The 27,026-nt window shown below is 41.5% G+C and overlaps 1 pseudogene; it reads left to right on the top strand.

Annotated features, from left to right (window-relative positions):
• The first annotated feature begins 7,821 nt into the window (after positions 1–7,821).
• Positions 7,822–13,075, top strand: LOC120251871 (annotated as a pseudogene).
• The last annotated feature ends 13,951 nt before the right edge of the window (positions 13,076–27,026 follow it).

Here is a 27,026-nt window from a genome sequence, read left to right on the forward strand (position 1 = left end):
CTACCTCCGTTCCTCGAGTTCTTTGCGGCCATAATAGAGTGAATGGTCTAAGGGATGAACTTCCACTGGGGCTTAGTTGCGCGTGCAACGGAGTGAAGCGTTGAGGTGATCTTATTATCTAGGGCTCAATTGTGGTTAGGGACCTTCCACCGGACCAAAGGGTTAGGTCTATAATTAGGAAGAGATTTATCACTTGGAATCCCCAGAGCTCATTGCAACTCTATGCGAGTGCGAGGTGTTGAGATTGTTCGATTTCTCCTCCGGGACATGTATAGAGTTAGGCATAGTTGACCTTAGATTTGGGACTATGTAATTAAGGATTTCCACGACTCACCAATCATTGATTAGGAAGCATATCAGAGGGTTCTTGCACTTGAAACAATTATCCTAGGCGGAGCATTATCCAAGTACCCCATCTTTATCGATTGCCTTACCCGCTTTCTTTACTTTTGCTCTCTTACTTGTTGTTTTTATTGTTGAGAATGGAATCATTGTCACACTTATCACCATTGATCTTTCACATAGCTAAGAATCGAATTAAGTATTTTTATTCACTACTCCCTGTGGATTCGATACCCGCTCACCCGGGATTATTACTTCGACAAACCCGTGCACTTGCGGGATATACGCAAGGGGGCCTTGTCAAGTTTTTGGCGCCGTTGCCAGGGACTAGGCGTTTAGAGATACTTTGCACTTTTTTTTCTTAGCTATTTACCCTTCATTCTATTTCACATCTCTTCTCTATCACCGTTTTGATTTGTTCTAGAAAAAATAAAAATAAAAATAATTGTTCACACTTTCTTATTCTTCCATCATTCTCATTTGTTTTCTTTTGTCATGTCTTACTTTTTCTTGCAAGGATTTTAAATGATGATTGACCCAGTCGTTGCTCTATATTTGCATGTCGAAGCTCTTAGTAAAAAGGTTGATAGAATTTTTATTTCACGACAACAAAACATTCCATGTTACAACGCTTATCATCCAATTGAATTGGGCTACCCAAACTTATTATGGAATAATGGTGAACAACATTGGGAGACACCTCAAGAGGAATGTCAAAGGGGTGAGATACTCGGCGAGGATGCACTTCAGTTACAAAGAGTATTAGCTAACTTTATTGAAGCATCCGATGTCTGCGTCAAAAATATGGAGACCACACGAAGATGTCATGAAGCCTCCTATAAAAACCTTTAGCATCAATTAGGAGGGATACTTGACACACTCTCCAAGGAACAACAAGTATTTGAGCGAGCAATTCAAGTTCCTTGTAGAGAATATGTGGTAGTGAATAATAATGAAGAAGTGGGACGGAACGAGCATGATGTTGTCGAGATCGAGAGGATACAAGAAGAACCGTTCACTCAATATGATGATTGTTTGAGTGGACAGTATGTTTGTGAGCAAGAAATGATGCAAGGAGAGTTGGTGAAGACAGATTGTTTTCAAGTTGAAATTGAAGAAGAAGCAACTACTAAGGTAATGGAAAACGCATCTTACTTTGGGATTGATCAATTCATAAATTGCAAGAAAGAGATTTTTGGGTTTGGAAGAAGACGTAGGGTAGGAGATTGAAGCCATCCAATGACCCACTGTGCTAAGCTTGGACAATTTCTAACCCAAATTGTTTTCCTTGGAGGCCAAAGGTAAGATGGTTGGACTCTCCAACAAATATTCCACCCCGGCAAGCAGATTTTTGGTTTAAGGGAAGTCGCTATGCAATGTCTAGTCGGGAGGAACATACTCTTTTCAAGCCTTCATAAGGTAAAGAAGAGGTACGTCAAGCTTAGTGACGTAAAACAAGCGCTTCTTGGGATGCAACCCAAGTATCTACTATTTTTCTAGTGTCTAGTTTAGTGCTTGCATGAATAAGAGCTTGAGTGTTGGTGTTTTGATTCTTATATGCCATTGCTATGCTTTTTTTCTTGAGCACCGTTGGTGTTATCTTGTGCTTTCATGTGTTTTGGTAAAGTTTTTGGTCGTTTGAGCTATTTCTTATGTTTTTCTCTGGTAAAACTTGCATATTAGTGCGGGCTCTGAGTGTGTAAACATGTTCAGAAATTTTCTGCAGAGCCTGTAGAATTTTCTAAGGCATCCAGAGAAAATGCACGGGCGTGTGGAATTTCCGCACGCCCGTGGATTTCTATTCCGAGCTCATCCAGAGAAGTCACAGGGGCGTGCGGCTGCCCCTGTGAATGACCATGCGAATATCACACGCCCGTGGGTAATTTCCGCACGGGTGTGTGAAGTCCTCCAAAGTTTGGTAGATTATCCCAAGAGCGCACAAGGGCGTGAACTCGCCCTTGTGGGTGACCTTGTAAAATCGCACGGGCGTGGGTAATTTCCGCACGCCGGTGCGAATCTCTGCAGTGGAGCTCTCTCCATCCCGAGAAGACACAGGGGCATGCGTTTGCCCCTGTGAGTTGGGCCTGTGAATGTCCACGCCCATGTGAAATTTTCGCACGGGCGTAGGTCTTAGAGAATTTTCTTGGTTGCATGGAGAGTCCACAGGGCGTGCGTCTGCCCCTGTGGGTCTGGGACACGGCCGTGGGTAATTTCCACACACCCGTGTGGATGTACAGAAATGCTAGAACCGCAGGTTTTCTTTAAAATCGTTTCGGTTTTCTTCATCTTTTCGCCCTCAAACGTTTTGAGAACACATCCTTGCTCTCTCCTGACCTCTCACCGTCGTTTTAGAGGGTTGTTAATTGAGTTTTCTGGCCGTTTTCTAGTCTTTCATTCTCATTTTGTCGGTAAGCTTCTCTTTCTCTTTTCTTTGCTAATCTTCATTTATTTTTGTAGCACCAGTCATCTTCACCAAAGCATGGGAAATAGATGTACTAGCTATTAACACCGACACTTGTGTTGTCTTTACCTTCTTTGTTCTTATTTTTTTTGCATTTTATTTTTCTGCATTTTTATTTTTGGATTTGTATACTCGAGAAAGGATTTTCCTTCTGAGTTTATTTTCATTTTGTTGTCTCGAGTTGTATTCATTGCTCTATCTTTTGTATACTCGAGTTGTTTTTGTTTTATTGAGCTTCACTGAACCCCCTCGTGTATGCATGCAGATGGTCTTGTCATCATGGGAATTGAGACTTTGTCATGGGCACGGCCAAGGTGCTTCGGCACTTGCCCGTGTGAGCTTCACAACCCGTCAGAACACTACTCCCATGGAATTAGCTTCATCAAATGCAACACTAGGAGTCAGGGGAGTATTGTTTTGATTGCTTCTCCCACATTTGCTTTTGAATGATATATATTTTGAGTGAAATTGCATGTGTACATTGGGGACAATGTACAACTTAAGTGTGGGGGGAGTTTCATAGTGCGCACATCTTTTCTATTGTTCTTGATTGATATATGCTCACATAGCCAATGGCAGTTCACCTTAGTTGCAAAGATTGTATTTTTGAGTTTATGGGAATTTCTAACATTGAATGTTTTCATGCTCTAGTTCTTACTTGAATTTAGAGGAATTTTTGCCCGATTTACACTTAGTGCACTACTCATTTTTTTAAAATCTTTTGGAAACTCAAGTTCGATGTTAAAGGGACTAGTTATAGTTGTTTCTTGTGTTAACTTCGAAAAAAATAGTTTTATTGTTCATTTGTGCTTGTTGTGTGGAAAGAGCTACCACCTATGAAGTATGAAGCTATTCTCATAAGTCGGGATACTAGTTATGCCCTAATGAGAGAAAAGAGCTATCTCATAGGGATGAGTGAAAGTTACCACTCCGGTAGAAAGATTTACCACCTCGAAAGTGTGAAAGCCACCTTAGCGACCCGCTTTGGAAAGGGCTACCTTAGAGGATGTGTGAAGCTACTACCATCTTTGAAATTGTTGTCACTTTTTGTAGATAAATAAGTCCCTTGTACTTAGAACTTTGAGGAGTATACTTTGGGTTGACTTGAGTGAGTTCACACACGTACACGACTTCGGGTTTTGTTTCCTTTTTGATTCAAGTTTTTAGCTAGAGCAGTGATTTTTCGTATTTACTGATGAAATTTCCCTCACTTAGAGAATGCTATCTTTGTATATTTTGGTGAACCTAAGGCCAAGCACTTTCAATATTTTCTTCATTGATGCACATAATGTTTTAATTTTTGCTTGAGAACAAGCAAAAGCTTAAGTGTGGCAGAGTTTGATAAGTGCTTGTGCGATATGAATGCGAAGCGTTCATTCCTTATGTTGAGCATTACTTTTCTCAGGTTTTTACACTAATATGTGTGTTTTTATGTTACTTTCGTGCAGGTAGGGTTGTGAGGCCAAGTATGAAGGAAAGAAGCCAATGTGGATTACAATGCACCGATGTTGGAGGAAATCTTGCTAAGGTTCAAACGTGAAGACATAGGTCGATGTGAGATGCTAGAGTGTGTGCCAACCTCCTCGTATTCGAGTTTGGCACATCTATTTGGAGGGGCATAATGGCAGTCACACTCGAGCATTCCGACTTATGCACATAGAACAAGAGCTCCACCAATGTACATATCATTGAAGAAGCAAGTGATCCACGACGTGAACGTGTGCCCGTTTGCGTTACTCCGATGAAAGTATGGATTCGAGAAGCTATTCAGGCCGGAGACTGTAGCAAAGCACTATAGCAACATGGGAGCAAGCATCAGAAAGAGCTTTTGCTTATAGCCGGCCGAGAAAGGGGAGTTTACACCGCCAAGTTAGGGCCTGCGACGGGCGTGAAGCATCCACGCCCGTGTAGTCGCCTCGATTCCGACTTTTTATTTAAAGCCGAATCAACCCTCGATTTTAGTGTTCTTTCTCCATCTTATCCCCCAATTTGAGAGAGGGCTCGCTAGGGTTTTGATGGGTATTGGCCAAGGTTTTCGAGAGGTTCTATGGCTCGACATCGTCATTCCTTAGGAAGAAGGTTGGTAGGGGAGCTTCCGTCGAGGCGTATCCTATACCCGAATGAGGGAAATCCTTGGACGACAGTGGAGGACTTTTCCACAAGACCATCGACATGACTATCGATGAGAGGGTTTCTTTTATGGATTCATTGCTTTTACATTCTATTTCTTTGATTGTACTTAGCTCCATGGAGAGCTAAACCCTAGTGGGTACTTGGGTATTGTGAACCCTAGGATGTATTTGTTTCATTGAATCTCTTTATTATGCTTTCAATTAATTGATGTTTAGTATGAGATCCAACCTTGAATGCTTGATTGTATGAACATTTCCATTAGAGTGACACTAGGGTTGAGAGTTAGAGACAGCTAGGTTGGAGAGGGTTGAGAGGGTGAGTCGAGAGGTACAAGAGCGTCCCCTTTCCCCTCCGACGTGATAGGTTCTACCTCCGTTCCTCTAGTTCTTTGCGGCCATAATAGAGTGAATGGTCTAAGGGATGAACTTCCGCTGGGGCTTAGTTGCGCGTGCAACGGAGTGAATCGTTAAGGTGATCTTAGTATCTAAGGCTCAATTGTGGTTAGGGACCTTCCACCTAGACCAAAGGGTTAGGTCTATAATTAGGAAGAGATTTATCACTTCGAATCCCTAGAGCTCATTGCAACTCTATGTGAGTGCGAGGTGTTGAGATTATTCGATTTCTCCTCTGGGACATGTATAGAGTTAGGCATAGTTGACCTTAGATTTGGGACTATGTAATTAAGGATTTCCACGACTCACCATTGCATTGATTAGGAAGCATAATAGAGGGTTCTTGCACTTGAAACAGTTATCCTAGGCGGAGCATTATCGGAGTACCCCATCTTTATCGATTGCCTTACCCCCTTTCTTTACTTTTGCTCTCTTACTTGTTGTTTTTATTATTGAGAATTGAATCATTGTCACACTTATCATCATTGATCTTTCACATAGCTAGGAATCGAATTAAGTATTTTTATTCGCTACTCCCTGTGGATTCGATACCCGCTCACTCGGGATTATTACTTCGACAAACCCGTGAACTTGCGGGATATATGCAAGGGGACCTTGTCAGAAAGCATTCAAAATAAAATAATGCCTCTTTTGGTTAGTGGGACTGAGTTCCACAAGCTACTTCTTTTAAGTTAAGTCTTTTTCCATAACAGATGGGACTATAGCAGGCGATACTTCCTTGAATGAGAGCAGCAAAGGCACTGCTTTAATGTCCGAGGAGCAAGGATAATAGTCTAAGGAATATGGCATCGAATACAAGCTGCTAGTACTAATCAATTTTTTTGAAAGGCTAGAAGACTTAATTATAAGTCTCTTTAGTGTCAGCATTTTGGTCACTGAGGAAATCAACCTCCATCTGGGGATGAATGCGCTCTTTGGAAAAAAAATGAGGCTCTTAGCCTTTCGGACATGCCTTGCCAAAACCTTGATTATTGGATTTCCTACTTACCCGCTACAAAAAGAGACTTTTCTTTTTGAGGTAAGCTTTAGAAAAGAAAGACACGGAAAAGCCAGTGTAGGCAGGCATCCCAAGGTAAGAGCGAGAGTAATCCACTTTTTGCCAAAAATGTATATCCATAAATCTCTCGATCCTAGGGCATAGGGTCGGAAAGGATAGTAGTCAATCGCTATCTGGAATTACTATCCCTTTTGCTAACAAGAAAGAGAGTAAACTCGAACGAGAGTCAAGAAAGAAGGGTAATAAGGTTCTTTAGCCAATCCCAGGGAATGGTACAAAGACAATAGATGGGGGGGCCTCCTCGTATATCAAGAACTTGCTGCTATTGAGAAGACTCCTTATCCCTACATTGCCCTAAAACACTCATATTAAAACACCAACAGTTATCCCACATCTAGAGAGATTCCTAAGAGTTAGAATCTGATTTGCGGTGCGACATTTGGGCAAGATCTTAAGTATGAAAATACAGGAAGCATGTAGTCAGAGCTGTTGGCCCCATTTCCTTTCTTAGGGAAATATCGGCTCTTGTATTGGATTCGGCATCAAGCCGATGTGGCACTGATGACTTTAAAGTCCTTTCTGGTTTGACAGAGCTTCAACCAATTGTCCAATTGGTAGGACTTAGTGCCTTTCTGGAGTAAAAAAGGAATGGGTCCTTCATGCCAATGTATAATGCCTCTCAAGCGCAATAGTGACATCTTGGATCGCTACGAAAGAAGGAACTTAACCGATCCTCGCATTACTTTCTTGCTAGCCATTTCGCATAGCAGGCTCGTGGGCATCTTATGTCTTTTACAATCCGCGGAAGTAGATAGGATTGTGTTGACTAAAGCTTTCGGTGCCTAGTGCCGCGGAATCAAAAATTAACAGAGCTGGTGCTATAATAGGAATAGGCATTTTCCTTTTGATTTTTGCTACTCGATTCTTTTCTTTTTAAAGAATAGGTTGCTTTGAGCAATTGAAGATGAATTCGCTTTAGTCGAATAGAATACAGGGAACAACTATTGTTCACCTAACCGCTCTTGTCTTCATATTAGCTCTGCTTGTTGGAATAATAGCTCATGGGGATCTTATCCACTGCTTGGCTCTTTCCAGTGTTAGCACGAATCGATTCAAAATAGGTTGTTTCAGAAGAGAAAAAGAGAATAAGCTCTTTGAAAGAATAAGTTGTTCATAGATCCTACCTGTAATATAGGTAGCACTTTCTTTGACAGGCTTACACTTCAGATTTGTCCATTTGACCGGGAATTTCTAGGCCCTTTATAAGAAGAAATTGAGAAGAAAAGGATGAAGGAGAGTTTAAGAAGTGAACGAGGATAAAATCTGAAATAATCTGCCTATGCCTCCTTAGCTTCGAGTTCGACCTTCCCTTTGGGAACGGATCATGAGACCATCATCATCACAAAGCAAGGAACTCCCGACTAAAAGATATGAAAGATTAGTGGCTCAAGAAATTGTGAGGAGAAGCACGAAAAATGGAGAAGGAAGCCCAATCTCATGAACTTCGTGAGATGATGCTCAGCCCTGAAGAGTTTGATGATGGGAATCCATGGTTTGAGGACATCAAGAATTATCTAGAAGATAAGATGGATCATTCCCTTAGTTTTCTACGGCAGATGATAAGAAGGCAATCAAGCAAATAGCGACGAGGTACACCTAGAGATAAGGAATTTGATATCGATATTCATACAATGGTGTCATCCCCGAGATGTGTGGATGATAGTGAAGCTTTGAAGAAGCTCATTACGTGGCCTCGTGCTGGGTCACGTCAATTCTCAAGTGCTAGCCAAGAAGATCATGTGGCATGGCAATTATTGGCCCATACTTTAAGAAAAGAAAGAAGACTCCAGTGTCTATGTTCTGCGGTGAATCAAATGCCAGATCCATGCCCTAGCATCCTCACTTCATCCTCTGATGTCATCCTGGTGCATAGATTTGATTGGGCCCCTTCAAAGCACAGCTGAGAATACAAACCACCATGCCTTCATCCTCACTGTTACTGAATACTTCAGAAAATGGGCAGAAGTTTGAATCATTCATACATGTCATAGCTTCTACCCACGTGCAGCCTCATTAAAAAGAATATCATCACATGCATTGTTGTACCCAATAAGCTAGTCAAAAGATAACGAGCTACGCTCATCTCGGGTGAGTTACAATAATGAAATTATGTGATGGGGATTACATTTAACTTTATCATTAATCCTCACCCTGGGGCAATGGTCAAGCGAGGCTACAAACAAGACGCCGATGAAAAATAGTGAAGAAGACATTCAAAACTCATAACGTGTTCTGATTTTTCCCCGAAAACTTCTCGATGCTCCGGGGCTTCTTGAACTTCCATCCTCACTCTAACCGGTCAAACCTCGTACATACTCACATATGGAATGGAACATATGAGATCTTGATTCCCTCTCTTGGAGTTGAACTAAAAAAATTCATTAAGGTGAAAAAGAGAAGCTCTTTTTCTTCGTAGTCTAAGGGCCTTCCCTGCAGGCTAGCTACGATTTAAGGAGCGAGGGTTTTCTATTCCATCTAAGGTCGGGGCTCCAAGTAGGTTAGCCTTGATTAATAGGATGGATTGGAAGTTTTTGTTTGAGTGATCAGATTTGAGCTCTAAGTGAGCCAACCCGCTCTGCTCTATCTATGCTCGAGATGCACAAAGGGGTAACCAAGGCTATATTTCAACAGATGGGACTCTTTTTCCTAGCTACTTTAAAGCGCTTTACACCGCTATTGTTCATTCTACTAGAGGTCACTAAAACTAAAAATTGCTCCATGCATTAAAAACAATCCTCGTAGGGACTATGTGTAGATAATACAAGATGATAGAAGTCTTGTTACATGTGCAAACCTTCATTGCCTTTGGATTTAGTTAGCATAAGTGACAAACAAGGTCTGTTACTACATGATCTCATGTCCTACTTCTTTCCGGGTCTCCTCTCCAGAAGGGCTTAATTGAGTCTAAGCTATTTTTTCTTACTTAGCTTGGCACGGTGTTGACATCTAACTCAAAGCTTGGATGCACGCCTTCCCTGCTCCCACTCCCTCCCAATCTTGCCCCACTTTTCTTGCAAAAAAAGAAAAATCCACCTTTGGAACTAGTCAAAATTCTTTTGTGATCAGCGATGTTTTCTCATAGAACTGTGAGAGCAGTCATATTATTTTGGGATGCAAGGCAAGATTAGCAGGGGGAGCTCACTATCGCCGGGGCTTATGAACATCTTTTGCATTCATTTGATCTTGTCTATTGTTGTAAAATGAGTCTTTAAAAGTCTTCAGTGCAGTGACTAAAAAAAAAGATATTTCCTTTTTCCATGTGAAAGCAAAACCCCTCTCAGTGCGGGTCCCAAGCAGTCAGAGCAGGACCTGAAAGATTTAGAATAAGATAGAAAGATGTAACAATACATTGAAAACAATAGATCTAACAAGGCAAAGCCTAAAAAAACAAGAGAAAAATATTTGACAAAATCTCTATTGATTAATTCTGCTTTTATAACGAGTAAAGCTTAGCGCAACGAAGGCCCAATGAGAGTTTAAGTAAGAATAGGATGAAGCGGACCCTTTCAAGTACTATCCTAGGTGCAAAGCCAAAGAAAGAAATGGAGTGTTTTTCCGATCCGCTTGTGAGCATTTGTTGTTTCAACATGAGCTCAGTTATTTGAATAAAGAAGGTGTTTCTTTGGCCTTCGGCCTGAAAAAAGTGTGAAGGTTGAGATTGGTTTCAAAGCTCCTATTATTGGATGTAGTCTTTGTTCCATTTTAAACTGCTGCACTGTGGTTAGGCGTGTACCTATCTCTTATCCATGATAGAAAGACCTATTTTTCAAAGGTAGCTTTAGCTTGAATTCGATTGATTTTGAAGCCTCACCCCTATCCATAAATGATAGATTGATCGACCCACCCTAAAAGAGGAAACTTTTTCGCATATTCGATATTGAATAGAAAATGCATGCAAAAGGCATCTCTTTCATTGCCCTAGCTCAGTAATGAGTACCTTCTTCCTTAATCACGCATCGAAGAGAATCTCTATGGTTGCTCAGACTTTGTACTGCGATCGCGATCTCAAGCACGCATGCAAAAGACTCACTTCATCGAGGGACAAGAAAGAAAAGTCCTTTTCGCTAAGAACTTACCATGATATCCTCATTTACTTGCAGGGGAAGTAGAATAGAACTCACTGACAAAAAAATGCAGCTTGACGTTTTTGCCATGCTAGAGCCGGGGTAAGAAGAGTTTGATCCTAGCTTAGAACGAACGGCCTTCCTTTGGTTTCAGGGAGAGGGGGTTGGAATACACAATTGAATAGTCCTTAGTTGCGAGCGAGTGTATTTAGTTTCATGCATTTGCTAAAAAAACTGACCCACTATATCACATATGCCTAGGGCTGAACGAAAGAACTCCCGGCCTCCATTTATATATGTTTAACACATACATGTGTGACTTTTAGTCTTGTGAACTTCCCTTTATCAATGATAGGCCACTCATTCATTATCTAATTTTTTGCTTTGATGAAGACCTCGATCTATCTTGTGTATCTACTTATTGTCTTTTTGCCTCGCTTCGGTAGTCCTCGTAGCTAGTATTTTGGACATTTTCTAGGATCGAAGGAACCACTATAATGACCACCATGTGTGTTTCATTTTCTTTGATCTTATCTTTTCTTGCTTTTATGAAGTAGCACCGAGCTAGTGCTTGGCATCTCGTAATAGCTCTATGGATCTCATCGAAATGTTTGATGCTTCTTGGGGCTTCTTTGGTGACTGTAAAGTCACCGAATGAATTGCCCAATGGATAGATCTGATCCGGACACTGCAATTGCTCCGCGACGATACAGACTCGACCTACTCCTACCCGCCCCGGGGTCTCATAGCATGTCGGGAATCGAGGTGACATACTAGACATAGCAGCCATCGTCCGTTGGGGACTATACCACCCTACCTTTCCATCGATACATAGTTGAGGAGGCCAATCATGAATGCTACAGGTGTGGGAGCAATCTTGGTTAAGGAAGGCTAAGATAGCGCCTTGCTTATAAGTAGCAAGAGGGCGCTTCTACCCCGACGGTGGGGCCTTATGGGGAAGGGCCCTAGCCCAATAAGGATAGCACACCCCCACTTTAAAGTGCACCTCTCAGATCGACTAAATCACTCTATCTAAGGGTGACGCCGATGGAACCGATAAAACCACGTGAACTCGGTTAGATCCGTAAGGGTGAGGGCTCGTAGTACACCCCTTTCTTGATCCAAACTTTTTCCTCGCTTCGTGAGTGAATCACCCTAAAAATCAAAGGGGCTAGCCTCGCACACCATACCTATACCTATACTATGTCAGGCAACCAGTGGACTCTTTGTTTGATTAGGGAAGGGAAAAAGGGGCCTAAGCACGACAGATGCCATACACTTAAGTGGCAAAAAGCTAGACCGCTCCTTTTTCTAGGCATGTTCGGACATTCGGTCTCCGCTGGAAGATCAAGTTGGTGGGCCGTGGGATAGGAAAACCCTACCGCATGATTTGGAGAGCACTAAAGATGAATGAGAGGTTCACTACCACATCATTGCAAGGAGAGCCTCACACGATTCGCAAATTGGTCCGACTCATAATTCACTTTTGACCCCATGTTCGAGTAGGGCCGACCATAGTGATGTTAATTGTAGTTACATCCATAAGTAGCTTGGTCTATATTTATTCCATTATATATATTTCCGAGGATCCACATAGCTCCTTGATTTATTTGTTATTGATCCATTCCTACTTTTTTTATGCCAATGTTGGTGACTTAAGATAACTCTCTTCAATTATTCCTGGGATGGGAGGGAGTAGGTCTTGCTTCATATTTGTTAATTCATTTCTAGTTCACATGACTTCGTGAAGATAAACCTTGTACAAAAAGCTATGCCTCGCTAATCGAGTAGGTGATTTTGGATTAGCTCCTAGGGTTTCACAATATTAGACTAAATGCCATAACTCTGATTTGTATTTTTACTCTTATTGGTGCTATTTGGAAATCTACACAGATAGGATCACATACTCGGTCACCCGATGCTATGGAGGGTCCCACTCTAGTTTATGCTTTTATTCATGCAGCTGCTATGATCACGGTACTGCGTTTCTCATAATAGCAAGGTGCTTCCCTTTATTTGAATACCCACCCACGGCTTTTGATTGTTATTACTTTTGCTGGAGCTATGACGTCACTCCTTGTGGCAACCACTCGAATATTACATAACGATCTAAAGACTGGGTCATAGGTTATTCAACTTGTAGTCAATTAGGCTATATGATCTTTGTCTATGCGATCTCTAACTATTTGGTTAGCATCTTTCACTTAATGAATCACGCAATTTTCAAAGCATTAATCTTCCTGAGTGCAGGTTCGGTGATTCATGCCATGTCGGATGAGCATGATATGCGTAAGATGGGGGCTTTGCCTCCTTGTTACCTTTTGACCTATGTCATGATGCTCATGGGAAGCTTATTTCTAATTGAATTTCCTTTTTCCAACTCGGATTTTTATTCCAAAGATGTGAACTTTGCTTTCTAGTTCGAAGTGTCTCTATCCTTTTTTTACTTATTATCGTCTCACTATTTCTAACATTTATAGTACCAACTAATTCATTCGGGTGAGACAGATTACGATGTCATGATGCGCCTATTCCTTCAATACTCCTGGCTCTCGGGTGTCTCTTTGTAGGATACTTAGCCAAAGTGTTACCTGTTAGCCCATAAGTTAGTACTCGTGATGAAGCTTACTATTGCTCACCTGATACGATCGTACGAAGTCATAATTCACTCAACATGATCATCTTTAGTGAACAAGAATTGGGGATTGGATACGGGCAAAATTCCCACCAATGGCTGAGATGTTCAGTTGACTGCCTCTTCCTTTGTGGGGGTCTAAATCCCTATGAGTGAGCATAAAAGGTAGGAGGAAAGAGGCCCCAGTGAACCATCATAATTAGTTAACAAGTGTATGCTTCGGCCCCGATAGTATGAAGCATCGCCACATCGTGGGACGTGCCCCCAGGCGAAAAGACGAGAATGAGCGCTATCAATGTGTTCCACCTTTCGGCCATGGAATGACCATCCAATGTACTCATGGACTAAATGGCCACCGCCTCGAAAGGACTATGTCCCGCACCGCCTCCCCCATTAAGCAAATCTCGTGCCTATGGACCGCTATAACTATCCAAGAAGACACTTAAAACTAGAAGGATAAACAAACCTACCCAAAGGACTACCGAGCAACAAGTCCTATGACACGTAAGGGATTCTCTAAAAATCCAAGGACGTAGGCCAAAAGGGCCCATTTTGAGACTTGGGATCTTAGCAGAAATGCTATGAAGCCTTGTAGCGAGGGAGAGATAGTAGTGGGTAAGCTAGGACTTTTTGAATATCGGTCATCACTAATGGCTAAAGCTAAGCCACTCGATCCATATCCGGAATGGAACTTTTGAATCTGCTACTAAAAAGAAGTTTTATGCTTTAACTTCATATGCGCAAAACTCCCCGACAAAATGATCCGGGATCTGCTACTATTATGTCGCTTCGAATCCATCGAATCACCGATCGCTTATCGACCGAGTCCACTCGGATCGATGGGCTACATCTTCCGTGAGGGAAGTCAAATGCGGGCAAATTACTTGATGTAATCACCTTTGGCACATATTATCGATGAAGCTCTGTTCTCGGACCTTGAGTTGTTACCATTATATATTATGCATGAGCGATTGTGCTAAGCATAGTTATATGTAAGCCTCGCTGTCGACTTTTGTATAGGGCATGATTCATTAATCCCCCGAATGAGTAAGATTTCCGTAGGTTCCTGCTTCTCACTATGAAGCTCCCTCATGAGCTCCCTAACGCCCTTTCAACCTCACCGATTTGTCGGTCACTCATGTGGATGCTCCCTGCACTGGACCAGCTCACTCAAGGGCGTATGGGCCTCGAGCTTATGGTGAAAGGCTCGTCCTCATCATTGGACCCCTGCTCAGAGGGATTGTTTATCAGCAGTCCCAAAATCATAACCACTTTCTACATCTCATAGATGGGGTCATCTCGTAGATGTATGTTGTGTATATTCCCTCACGGCTTAGCAGATACATTCCTTTCATTACACCAAGCATCGTTAGCCTCGAGGATAATAACATCATTCCAACCTCGCTTGAGGGTCCGACTGGGATTCTATAACCCAGCCTTGGTGGCGAGGCAACATAGCCTCGCAGTGGCTGATGAGGCAATTCATCTATAATGTTTCAGCCAGGACATGTCCCTTGACGGCCTTCCTTAGAACATACATATTTCAAAGAAAACTCGACAGCCCGAAGCCATTGAAATCCAATACTTTATTATCAACATTATAGAGGTGGTGTATATTGATGATGTAGTTGTTAAGTCTTTTCCCCTCGAGAGGGTCATTTGTCTAATTTCCAAGACACTCGCTTTGATGAACCCAGAAAACTATGCGTAATAATGGGAAGCTTCCTCGAAGTTCTTAGTGCACAAATGTAGGTGTTGAAATTGACAAGAAGAAATCCGTGGCAATCAAGGATTTAAAACCCTAAATAAGCAAGAAGGGGTTGCAACGCTTGATCGCATGCATCAATTTCCCCAAAGTGTTCATCTCCAACTTTGAGGGAAAAATCCAGCCTTTCCCCACTTTTTAAGACAACGGAGGATGAAGAGTTTTATTAGGATGAGAGCCGCGTTCGGTCTTGCAACGAATCAAGAATGACTTCTCCTGAGGCACCATTTTTACTAGCTCCTGGCCCGGATAACCCAGCAATGGCTCTACATATCATCATCCTCAAATAAGTCATTGGGAGCATTCTTTATCGCAGGTAAGAACGGAGATGGTAATGAATAAGCAAGATATTATTTGAGCAGATCCTACAAGGACCGGATAAAAAAACTATTTCTCAACGAAAAAGATGTGCCTATGTCTCGTATTTTGCTATGGTCAAAGTCACTATAATTTGCCAAGGTAGACCTTCATCATCACCGAACAACACAAGTCAAGCGACGCCCGCCTTTTTCGGGCACATTCTTCTGGATGATCTATGATCTTCCACGCATGGATTCAAAGCATAGAACCAAACAAAGTTACCCGTCCTGCTGTGTCCTCGATCTCTTACCTATTCCTAGAGCTTTTGATGGGCAAGTTGCCAAATGCTTATAAAAGAAAAGCACTACTCAAGAAAGCAATCCTTTTTCTTGGGAATGATTAAATAACTTTCTCCTCAAGCTTCATAAGCATCACTCGGGCTTGCCTCATCTTCATAAGTAAGGTTTTACCCCGATGTCCTGGATTCCAAGTGGTAGTGATCGGACTATATATGATGACTTTTTCCGCCTCCCAAGAACCCGCCTGCATGACACGGGAGTGACACCCGTGATAGGTGCTCTTATCCAACCCAGTAGCTATAGTCCCGAGGGGTTTGTCTGCCTTTTTATCTCTCTCTGGGACCCTTTCTTTCTTTCTTTTGGTTTGTCTTTTCCTTGGTTTCTTTTCTTTCTTTTTGTTTTCCCGCTTGCTTTATGTTTCATAATGGGTATTATCGCGCTCCAATCGAGCTTATTCTCTATATATTTAGATACTCGAATTCATAATGGATCATTTTTATCCGTTTTATTTCTTTCATTTAATTTCTCACCGCATCTATATTGCGCCATGTTACTTATAGGATATTTATAGACACGTATCGCACCGATTTTTGTTGCAAAGATTTTCCCAATGCTTTAGGGCGGATCTTGCCCGCCTCCCTATCTAGAGGGAGAATTGATAGCATCAAGTTGGAAAAGTCCAATAGATAAAGAAGAAAAAAAGCTAACTAAGAGAGGATGAGTATGCCATCGCTAGTAAAATGGATTCAAAGAAAAGCAAGACTAAGCACTATCTTGGCCATAAAGACCGAAAGTGGCTTGGAAATGCGTCACGGGCTTGATATCCCCAAGGGGATCAAAGGGGGCTCCCCAAAAAGATCTCTAGCTACATTATTGATGGGCTCCCGCAATCTACATGGACTCGTGAATTTGGGTGTGCATAATACAAATATTGTGGATAAAAGTATTATGAACTACCTCCACAAGAAGGCTCAAATTAGGTGAACACAGAGCAAGAGGTATTATGAGCAATGGTTCTGGGGCAATGCTCCACCAAAGCTATATTCCCGAATGGCTGACTCACCAATAAAGCTGGCAAGGGGGCATTTCCTCTGGGAGGGATGAAAGAAGCAGAGATATTAGACTCCGCACGAGCTTGACTAAGAACAATAAAGTTTAAGTTAAGGCGAGTTTACAGGTTTCATACCTGCATTCAAGAAAAGCAGAGCCAATCGGGAAAGATGGGAACTCCATAATTATTCTTGTATCTATTCCTCAGTCCAGCTGTTGATTGGATGCTTTTCTGAATACTCTCCCTTTATAGGTGCATTACTCCTTGGATGAGGTGCCACCATAGGAGGATCCCTCCCAATGAGCCTGGTAAAGAATACAAGATGCTCGAGCATCTTTAGAAAATCACTGCTCCTCGAGCTGATCATGAAATAAAAAACCTGCTCTCTTTGAGGTTCTTAAGAGTGCCATGGTGGCCAATGATCTGGCACCTGAAACTCTAGTAGTCATTATTTCAATGGCATTTTCCTCACCGATTGTCACCTTCTCGGATGCAGACCTGCTAATAACTTAAATATTTGGTTTTCTTATATATAAGATTAAGATGAATAGCAAAAAAATAAGAGATTTGATTCGAGCTAGGGCCAATCATCTTGAGCCCCTCGTTCCAACAACGTTTCCAGAAGAGAGGAGTGGTTCCTCGGTATGTTCAGAAAAAAAAAAAATGATCCGCCAGGCCATGCCAACCATGCCCAATTAAAGGGAACCATCAGCCATGAAGAATTTCTTATTCTCAACCGCTTTTATCCTCGAGAAGGGGATGGACTTACTAAATTCAAAAGAAACTCGGCCAAAGAACTTTTTTTGACATTCCAAATGGATTGATGACCAAATACCATCAAGGGAAACCTACCTTGGTGTCATTTCATCCATCCCCTCATTCCCTGAGAAGTGACTAGCACTAATGCTAGCACATTTACTTGTTTGACTGAAAGAAAGAAGAGGAAAGAATCACCCTAAGCTTGATCGGAACTCCTCGTCTATGCCAATTCGACCTGTATAAAACCGTGAATGAAGGTAACATCTCACTTTGTTTACTCAACTAATTACTAGTTCTCTGTGTTTGCTTGGTGACTGAGCTTCTTAGTTTGAACTAGCACCTCGACTTTCTCACTAAGAAGGCTATTCAGTGGTGGTGAAGACATTCTTCATCTTTTTTAGACAGTTTATTTTTCTTTTGAGTGCAACACTCTTTCTGTTAACTTATTGTTAGTTCCATAATTTGATCTATTTGGCATCTCTATTGTTGACTCTGGCTCAGTACTGAAGTTGGACATGAATCCAAGCAGTTATGTCGAATCAATCATCACAGTAGAAGTAGTTGGACTTTACCATATCCCCAATAAGAGGTTCATAGTCAATTTTCTAGACGCAAAGCTCACTAGCAAAAACCCTTATAGATACTGACTGAGACAGAGGAGCAGCAATGCAAGACATAGTGTTGATCTTGTTCCATAGCTTCCCTCCCTTCATGCTGTTCCTACCTAAAATAACGAAGAAGGAAAGGTGAGCGAAATCTCTTGTTTGACCGAAGGAAGGAGGTATGGACTGGACCTATACCATAGAAGAGTTCAGTGAACCTGAGTGCCATCTGAGATTAATCAACTAGAGTGCTCAAACCTTCGGGAGGTTGAGATTAGCCTAACTTATCTCTCCTTCTAAGTGAAACCTATGCAAAGAGGCACTTGGATTTATGTTATGTTACGCGTGCAAAAGGATAACTTTCTTTCTTTTATGTCATTGTGAGATCTTTCATCCTCCAACTCAAAGGTAGTAGGGCTTGGAACTCGGGATCACGTGAGCCTCATCTCCGACCTTATTTTATCTCCTTATAATGAAACATGGAACCAAAAACACGAACTTTTTAAAAAAATATAGGCATATCTCGAGGGTTCACATCATCTCCAAGTTTGACGAGTCTTAAAAATAGGCCACCTACCAACTTGTCACGCCTATCTCCCGATGCCGATCTACGAAAGAAAAAGTTAAGGCAAATCAAAGTTTTTGACCTTACCACGCCTCGCGGTAAAACAACTAGTTGATCATGCCTAGATCTCATAGAGCGGTCGAGTGCTTGACCTATAGACCATCGACCTAACCATCTACCTAGTTTGCCCACTACACTCGTCGAATAAAGCCTTTTGTGATCACCATCCTCTGATTACTGATAGGCCCCTAATGATGATCACTTTCAAAACAGCGTGAGGTCTACCACATTGGGAATGCAGTCGGTCGCACCCAACGGTCTTCAAACGTGAGAGGTCCTGCAAAAAGATTCGGATCGATGGCTGCGTAGTAAAAATCGCCCTAAATATTTCAAAAGAAATGATCCCTCAAAAATCTCCAGCCTTAGAAGAAGTTCTCTCCCTCACCTCCATCATTAAAAAAATTGTTAGAACCTCTAGCTCAAACTTCCGCAACTCCCACTTCCCATCAAAACCGGGTCGAGAAGCCCTACGAGTAGCTGGAATTCCCAACCATTGTCATCTTCGCCAGCTTTTAATGACAAAGAGCTCTTTCTCATCGATTGATTCTACGCGAGGGAGGGGAAGATTCCTTTCTTGTCCCATTTACTGATTCATCTTTGAATCTTACATCCCATTGCGTACCCGAACTTTGAAGCCAGCTGGAATGGAATGGAAAGAATGTCATATTGCTCTTACTCCTCCATCATCACACCCAGCTTGGAAGAATAAGAGTGAGCAGAACCTAAAAAAAGTATGGAGATGAGATGAGTAACTCCTTCCGTGTTGTGGGTGCTTAATCAATCGGGTAGTTGGAATTGCCATTTCATTATTGAGTTAACCCGACCAAAAGAAAGACCTAGTATCCAATCGATGATCTTTTTAGTTTGAGGGACTTTAGATCTTCTTTCTATTGCCATAGCAGCATCAGCCCCCTGTGCTTGTATCATCTTCCGAGCGGGGGACTAGTTACCACGGAGGTTGCATGAACAAGGACGGAGGCGGGCGAGGCGAGCATTTTTTTCGAGTATAAAAAAAGTGGTTGTGGCTTCAGCCGGTGGTTTCTCTTTTACGCTTCCTATCACTGACCTCTTTCTTCCTCCCTTTCTTCACCCATGTACTTTTAGGAGGGCTCTGGTGGCAGGAAGGTTGAAGCAACAAGTTTTGGGCATTAATCTTTGTTATGACCAAACGAGTTACACACTAGACAAGAGTCAGGCCTCCACTCGTATTGGATGGCCTATTGGTAAGAATTCCCATTAACATGAACGTCAACAACATCCGGGCAAGGTGCATCCATACCAATCTCAAGGCAAATTCTTGCATACGTCAGTCTCGACCTTGACACTCTGAGCTCGTCCATATATAACAGTTTGCCGATGGAACTCGCTATAATTCCGATGATCGTCGCAGTCCACCAGTTGAGACTCAGGTTGGGTAGTATAATCCAATCCGGAACTAAGCTTAAAAGGTCCTGAACAAGAAGAGGGTGATCATTAAAGTGACAATTGCATGCATGAGCTATCTACGGCACTTTTGGGGGAGCTCTGATGCTGACAGGACAATATAAGCTAAGTGCACCTAGGCTTATTTGATCCTTTGGCTAACCAAGATTCTACAGCATAGCTATAGCTATTATTTGGTCAAGCTAGCTACCTACTTTTTTATATAAGCCTATTGAACCTCCATTCATAACCAACAAGCAACGGAAATGTTGTGCGCTAGTTCTTCTGAATCTGATTTATATTCGGAATCAACTAGAAAAAGGCGATAAATATTCAATCTTCATTTGCCCAGAAACAAAATTTTGCCAACCCCCATGACCTTTGTAGTGTGTTGAGCTTTCTTTCTAGCTTAGCTGCTAGCGCTTAGGCCTCCTACTAACTAACTCTTGCTATAGCGTATGCATTGGGCTGTGCTCGTGAAATACTTAAAAAAAGAAAATTTCTTGCATATGGTCGCACTACCTATGCTAGCTTTGGTCCCACTATGTTAGCTAATTTGGTTTGGAGCTCTCTCTTGCTTTGTGTCTATTCTTTTTAGCACCCTTTCCTTACGTGTTGGTTTGGTCGAGGTCGCGCTATTGGTTGGCTTCTTTCTCATCCGATGATCATATACTTAGAAATCCTCTCAGTAATGGAAAGAAAAAGCGAAACCTGTTTTTTTCCTTCATTAATGTTTCGTTTCTCCGATGTTCTCTTTCAATGGTAGTAAATCCAACCATGCGCTATACTTGTTCAATAGGGAAAAATTGGTGGGACTCACCCCCGTCTCCACCCCCCTTTAATGGAAGCAAACAAAAAAACATAACTCACCATCACAAACAAGGGCCATCACTCTTACTACGAGAGGCCCCGTCTATATATAGGGAAAAACTATCCGAACCGTCATTATTATGGTTAGGTTAAAGTCTAACGAGAATAAAAATATAATTCTAGGAATCGCACTGAATTACATCAATCATTCGATTAGAAGTCCACTATTTCATCCTTTATGTTTTTCATCGAGGAGAGGACTCTATTTAAAAAGTAATCTATCCATCTGGATTCCTCTTTTTAAAAGTAAGTCTTTCCTGCGATCTTCTTCAAGAAAGAAGAAGGGGTGAATGACAACTAAGAGTTCTTTCAATCAAGCAGTTCTTTCAGGAATGAATTGAGCCTCAATCGAGATGCGCAAAAGAAAGAAATGCAGTGAGAGCAAGAACATTCGAGTTAGTAGTATAGTAAGTCAAGATTAACTCCATCGATTTAAAAAGCAATCGGCAACTCCTCTTCACGCGTAATGAGTGCATGCCCTAATAATTGCCGATTAGTGTAAGCAACAACAAGGCAAAAATGAGCCCATTCATATTGTCTTGCTCCTCCTGCTTAATAGCCCTGTGTTGACTCCTTATTCGAGTTGAGCTCTTGTTAAAGGGCACTAGGCATACTAAGAAAAAAAAATGGATTAACTAAACTAAGTTTTTTGGATCATGAATCTTCCAAGGCCCCACTCAAGGAATAAGGTAGTATACTACTTTGGGTCACTCCGAAAGTTCTAGTCTTTCTTGATTCTCGGTCAATATCCTTAAGAAAAGAAGGCGAGTAGCAACTTTGTCCACTAACAAAAAAAGCTATTCCATACAAAAGAAAAAAAGCCCTCAAAATTACTACCGCCACTTCAGCGATTAGGGAGTCAGCTGATTCAGATGGTTTAGGAAAGGAACATTGATTTACTAGTTCCAAAAGAAGGTCATATGAGCAGTAGTAAGAAAAGAGTGTTTGAGGATAGAACTTACCTTATGGTTATTATTCTTTTATGGTTCACACACGAGAAGTGGTTCTCGAGTCGGCATAGCTCTTCATTAACCCATGGGTCCATGATAATAATTATCGTTACACTTCCCGACCAACATAGTTGAATATTAAGCGGTTTGAAGATGGGCTTTCAAGATGGATATTCATAACTATATAATCATAAATAGGAAAAACACATTACAATAAGTCTGCAGGCGTATCTAGTCCAAATTGAGTGATTCACTTTAAGGGTCGACAAATCCAGCCTCTCACAATACACGGGGAAGGATTGCTGCCCCAAACAGGTAAGAGTCGCCGTCTTGGTCTAAGCATTAAACCGCGTTCTTGTGCGGTACTACACCCATCCACCGCCCTGATTGATCCTTCGTCTATTTTAGACTAGCTTTGCATTACAAAATACCACTCGGAGAGTTCGAGGGAAGAACCCAGAACCTAATCTACGGCCTAATAGCAACTTGCACGTAAGCATACATGTTGCGCTTTGAGCAAAACTCAAAGCGATCATAGCGCCGATCCCCTGACCTACATAGCCATTCTTGCAGATCCGGGCGTTGCCTAGTTGTTTTGCAAGATCTCACTTTCAGTTCATAGATTGGATCAAACATGGGTTCAGCTTGATTCGTTGGTGCAGTCACTTCATCATCTTATGATTTGAAACCGCCTACACAAACAAACAACTATGTTCTAATTTGGTGAGTCCCTTTAGGTTTGTGTGCTCCTTCGGTTTTGTAGTAGCAAGATCTAGCTTTTGTTTGGTTTGAAGATTGAATCAGTGGTTAACCTATGCTTAAACGATTGCATTGCAAGAAGTAACTTCCTATGGTATGGGATGGTCCCCTATTGATGAATAAAATCATTCAAAAGAAAGTAACTTAACCGCTTTATGGGGCTCTAAATTATTTTTTAATAAAGTCTAGTTATAAGTTATAATATAACTGCATTGAACACACTTCAACAAGATAAAAGGAAAAAATATAATAGAACATTCCCCGCTCCATAAGAAAGAAAAGCTTGAATCGGAACAGAAGGCCTAGTATTAGCGCTGTGCACCTATGGAGAAATAGGCCTTTTGGCTTGGGCTCAATAGTAGGATGTTCAAGAACCAGATAGGGCAATCTGCCAAAGATATGATGTATGTGAAAAAATTCCTATCCTCTCTTCTATAGTTGAACCAACCATCACTGAAGAATCCATGTCAACGATAGTTATAATAGAAACTTCAGTTGAAGGAAGTCCACTCCCAAAAAAGAAGGGAACAATAGCACCGCTCCCTTCGAACAAAAGAAATCATCGTAACCTAAAGGATATAGAATGGGACCGAATCAACATGCTAAGAAGCTTCCTTAGTATGAAAAGGGTATGGAATTTCTCTTTTCTTTCCTTCCAAAATAATATCTTCCTCCTCTCTAATTTCCCCATTGTTGACTATACTCCCTTTCTTCTTGACGCCATGCCTCTGCTTCAATTTGTCCATATCCCTAGCTTTTAGCTTGCTCTCCCAACCTAATAAATTAGGTTAATCCTTCTGTTCCACTTGCTTCTGGCCCTATAGAGATAAGGGGTCCGGGGATAAGCGATCATATATAGCCTTTCCCAAGGAGTCATACATCCCAAACTCTTTCTTCACTTCAGGAATTTTACATACTCAGACTTCCATTACGCCCCTGAGAACCCCAGGGTTCTAGATCACTACTTGGCTGAAGCTCGAAGCCAGAAAGGTGCCGAGTAGTTTTTGAGTGACAACCATTAGTCAAAATAGTTTGGGGAGGTTGAATCCGTAAAGAAAGTATGATTATCACTTACATTAAAGTCAAACTAGAATATTCTATTTACTTCTAAAGTCAAGCAATCAAACTGGTTTTCCATTTTTATTCAAAATTATAATAGAAATAACCACTCGTTTGTACAGAACTTTGACTCCGTGAGAGATCTATATCAGGTGGAGAAGGAGGAGTTCAGTCTCATACACAGAGAAAAAATGTGTTCCTATAAACAAGCATCGTACTAGGTAGGATCATAAGAACGAAGGAATTCTGATGATAAGACATGGAGGAGGAGGTCACAAACATATCAGCGGAATAGACAAGATTCGAAGTCAGGAGAAGTTTTAACAAAACATAATCTGATCTGGATGGAAGTGCAAACATTTTTCTTGTGCACTGCAGGGATGGTGAAAAGACATTGACTTTGCATCCCTTTTTCTTTATTGACTTTATTAATGTCCCAGGAGCTCCTATCCAAAAAAATGAATGGGAAATGCCCTTGGTTTTCATTTTCATAAAAAGAATTAATGTGGAACCGATTGGGTTTACAGCAAAACTACCTAAGAATCGAAAACTTCTCCAACTAGGGGAAGACTATAATGTATGGGATGAATCCGAAGGGATAAACGACAGCGATGTTGTTCAGTAGTTCCAATCATATGCAATCATTGGCTCAAAAGAACTAGTAATATGGAGAAGATGTTCATGTCTGGAACAGAAAAACGGGGTGGAGAAAGCAAACAGAAAGACAAGTTACTCACATCTGATTCTTTGGTCAGAGGTCAATTTTGAGCGGGAAAAAAGTGAAATATAGAGATTCTCTTTGATACACTTTTAAAAATGTACATAAAGAAAGGTCTATGCCCCTGGAACCAATCAATGTAGTACGACTGAACGGACTGACTAGCCTTTTTCGAGTTTCCGATCATTTTTGTTTGTTAACTCTTTTTTTAATCATTCTGTAATCAGAGAGATTTCCATTGAAAAGGAAGATACTCAAGCTAAAAATCTCCTCTTTCACTATCCTTATATATATATATAAGAAAAAGATATTATGATTTTGGATCGACCTCACTAAATCCCCTTTCTTGGTGGGGAAAGGAGCAGAAAAACAAATCGTTAATCAATCCGACACCGAGAGACACTCGTTTGACTCCATTCATTGGAAGTACTGATAGCTAACTTTCGGCCAGTGGACATGGCTACTGACTATGGCTTTTTGGTCTAATGTTCATCCCAGACAAAGAAGCATGATGCTTTCCTTCCATCTTTATATATAGTCTATTTCCTTGTTATATTATAGTTTGAATGCGTTTTTTTTCATTTTTTTAATTTACGGAATTCATCATCAACTTTTGTCTTGGACCAAGTACTTTCAGTTTTAGCAGAACCTTTGCTAGCTATAGTGACCCTAGCCTACCAAGTAAACAAGTAGTCCCACTCCTCTCTTGTAGAGCCTGAAAGACTCCTCTTTTGATGCTGATCCGATCTTTATATTATTTTTTCTCCATAGCATTGCGAACACTTGATCCCAATCTCGCCGCATAAGGGGAACCTGATGGCGTAGCTTTCTTTGATGTGCAGACCCTAAAGAAAGACCAAAACTTTTTGGAGGTTTTCAAGTATGGACAGCATTCTATCATCTCTTTTTCTCACATTGTATTTCTTTAATTTAATGTAAACTAAACTATTTTCTTTATTTAGACTTTGTTTTTGTAGTCACTAAAGCATCTTATTGCAATAATATTGGTGTTCAGTCTCATATGGTGAAAGGTATACAAGCCGAGCGACTTCTAACATATCAGCTAGGGCCCGCAGCATACGTGGGTGGTTTGGTTTTACCCAAGCTGTGTGATCGATAGCCCTTGTGGTAGAGATGAAGAAGGCACCTACCCATTTAGGTTCAATAGTTTATGAATTAGTCAAATCAGTTTGTTTAATTTGACTCTACCTCACCAGATTATGAAGCTCTTGGCGATTAGGATTCAAACAATCGACTCAATAGCATCCGCCTAATCAAACTAAGATAGCGCTTCCCCGAGATGACCTCTCGCTTTTCCAAAAAAAATCTCTCAAGTCCAGTGCAAAAAGTATGTTTTAGCACGGAATTTGAGAAGTTCGCTTTAGCCCAAGCGCAAAGGGCTTCTTTCGACTTAACCTAAGCTAAGCTGGACACACAAAGATACTGATCCCTCCGTATGTGTATAGCTCAAAAACTCAGCAGTCATTCTTTTTCGGTATGTTGCTTCACAAGCGACGGAGTGCGTTCAGCAGAGCAGACGTCGGCACTGTACCTTGTACAGTTCTACTTGTCACTATGCAGATTAGAAAACATGGATTTTTGGTGTGTCCTAAGGGGGGACGCCTGCCCACGAAGACCATGCACAGGGACAATTATGAACCAAGCGAGGCTACGATGTGGTGGGTTGAGAAGATGATGGTGTTTGTGCTCGCTCTGAGACTACCAGCCTTATTATGTCAGGATTCCCTTATCGTTGGTATTGCTCGTCCTGGTCTTCCAGTCTAAATACCTATGATGTATCCCTTACGTGAAGCTGTGGGAGTGGATCGGTCACCAAGACATTGAGTTTCAACTATACCACCAAGACTGCTTCAATTCGGTCGTCTATTTCGGTGGAAGGGCTGAAAAATGATCAGCAAGGCTTCTTCGCTTCGATTGTCAGGAGAGAAAGAGAGTGATTGTGAAGGCTATATAGCAGGGGTTTGGACAACTGTATTTGCCCCAGATGGGAACATATTTTTTACCAGGAGAAGCCTTTCTATTTCTGGCATTCATTTTTTTCTTATCTATTGTTACGCCTGTTTGCTAGGTTTTGAACGAGGGCTAAGGTCAAGGCATCTGGCCTCCCTGATTCCTCCCCTCTACTTGTACTTGTCATGTCATAACCACTCATATGTGGTGCCCCTCGCAAGATACCGCATTTCGGTCTCTGATATGATTCTCAGAATTGACCTGCCCGTATGCTCAATGATTATTGTATACGCAATATGATAAGTAATGTGCGCTAAAAGAGACCTCCTAGCTCGCAAACTAAAGTCGATCGAGCATTCCTACAGTTGATATGCTCTGACTCCTTCTTCTCCTTTCCCTACATCACCTTCGGTGGATATTGGATAAACAAGAGCTGTAGCCCCGGTTTGTTAGTATTTTTCCCTTCAAACTTGGCTACACCTGAAGTCATCATTTCAACAACACATTCCTAAGCGCTTGGTAGGTCCAACGGTTCCATGTACCACCCAGGATCACGTGTCCTTTTGTACACTGATTTTAGGGCATTTAGCTAGCCCTGCTCTCGCTTCCGTACTTCTTTTTCCCTATCTCTATCTTGAGAGACTTCTTTTCATCTTTTGCCATTGATTGATTATCCGCAAATGTACGGGGTCTCCAAATAATACCTTGAGCGAAAGCCCAAGGATCCTATTCCACGGGGTTAAGGAGCTCCTATTACTCCTCCATCACTCA

This window comes from Dioscorea cayenensis, chromosome 20 (assembly GCF_009730915.1).
Source record: "Dioscorea cayenensis subsp. rotundata cultivar TDr96_F1 chromosome 20, TDr96_F1_v2_PseudoChromosome.rev07_lg8_w22 25.fasta, whole genome shotgun sequence".
In the NCBI taxonomy this organism is placed as follows: domain Eukaryota; kingdom Viridiplantae; phylum Streptophyta; class Magnoliopsida; order Dioscoreales; family Dioscoreaceae; genus Dioscorea; species Dioscorea cayenensis.